Here is a 1,702-nt window from a genome sequence, read left to right on the forward strand (position 1 = left end):
ATTAAAAATTGTCAATGAATAAAAAAACTCTTAAAATAACTTTTAGCAGAGTTGTTGTAAGTTAAAAAAATTATTATATATAATGAGATGTAATAAGATAATAATATAAAAATCTTTATAGTATTTCAGTATTTTAAGATTTTTACAAAAATCTTAATAATATGCTTAAAATGTTTGGTAAAATTTTTCTATTTAAATTGGCGTCATAAAATGAGGTCAGCCACGACCCCGGGAATGAATTTCTGACCTGATCGCAATCCACATCCCCTGGATTGACCCACGTGTGCTTATCATGTGGGCCCCACTTCTCACACTATGATCACCATCATTTGTTTTTCCATAAAGACAAATATTGCGGAAAAGTTGATGTCGTGCCGATAAATATTAATAAAATAATTTAAAACTTAATATTTAAATGATTTTTCTTATCAAATAATTAATATAAAACTTATTTAATTATATAAGTCTTATTTTTATGTAACAAAACGTATGTAATTTTTTTTATAAACAACAAATTTAGGTGAGTTAGATTTTTGAGATTTCCTAGAATTAGATAGACTTTGAGACTCAAAAAGAACACTTATTTAATATCTACTAACAAGATTTTTCACCATGAAAATTAAACTTACATTTTTTTATTCATTATCAATTTAATTAATTTTTATAAGCAAATGTAATTTTTTTGATGACAATAAGTTATTTACATAAATATAAAAATATGGTGTTAACATTTTTATTTTCATGCTATTTGAGAATGAAGTATGGCATTGTTTTAATTGATGGAATAATTGAATAAGATTTCCGTTTATATAAAAATATTACACATGATAAAATTTAAATGATTTTACATGAATTTTTATTTTTTAGTTCTATGTTTTTATTTTTATTCCAAATAAAGTAATATAAATGTTTTGACCTATAAATGACACTTTTGATAATGAATTGAAAGATAATTTATATTATTATTATATTATTATTATTGCATCATTTGTAAGTGGCATACGTATGAATGCTGATGAATCCATTATGGAGATTAATCATATATAAATTATGAAAGATAATTTATATTATTATTATTATTATTGCATCATTTGTAAGTGGCATACGTATGAATGCTGATGAATCCATTATGGATTTATGGAGATTAATCATATATTAACCAGGTGTCCAGGTCCGGTGACGAGGTTAGTTAGATTAAAAAAATTGGATATGAAAATAATATTATACTTTATTTTGAATAAAACAAAGCTTAGCTATAATATTTAAATTCCACAGAATTTAAACTTATAACCCGATATAACATGCATAGATTAGCATATATAACTGCAAAAGGAATTTCTTAAAAAATTATCTTGTTAACAATGGAATTCAAATAGTTTATGAACCAAAATAAATTACACAATTGAAATGTTGTGCTAATTATATTGTGAATTCCTTAGTAAAAGCGTATAAGCACATCCAATATGCAAATGTGCTATTAAATGAAAAAATAATGTAGTTTATTCGACTGATTATAACTTTCTATATTTAAAGTTTGTTTGTTAAAATTAACTAATAAATTAATTAAAAGTTAAATAGTTAACTAAACACTGTTAATAATAAATTGTTAAGTTATTAAACTAAAAATATTTAATAAAATTTAGCTATTGAATTTTTTTATTTTTTTGTAATTAAAGTCTTTGAAACTTTAACTTATCGTTCG

This window comes from Glycine max, chromosome 20 (assembly GCF_000004515.6).
Source record: "Glycine max cultivar Williams 82 chromosome 20, Glycine_max_v4.0, whole genome shotgun sequence".
Classification (NCBI taxonomy): Eukaryota; Viridiplantae; Streptophyta; class Magnoliopsida; order Fabales; family Fabaceae; genus Glycine; species Glycine max.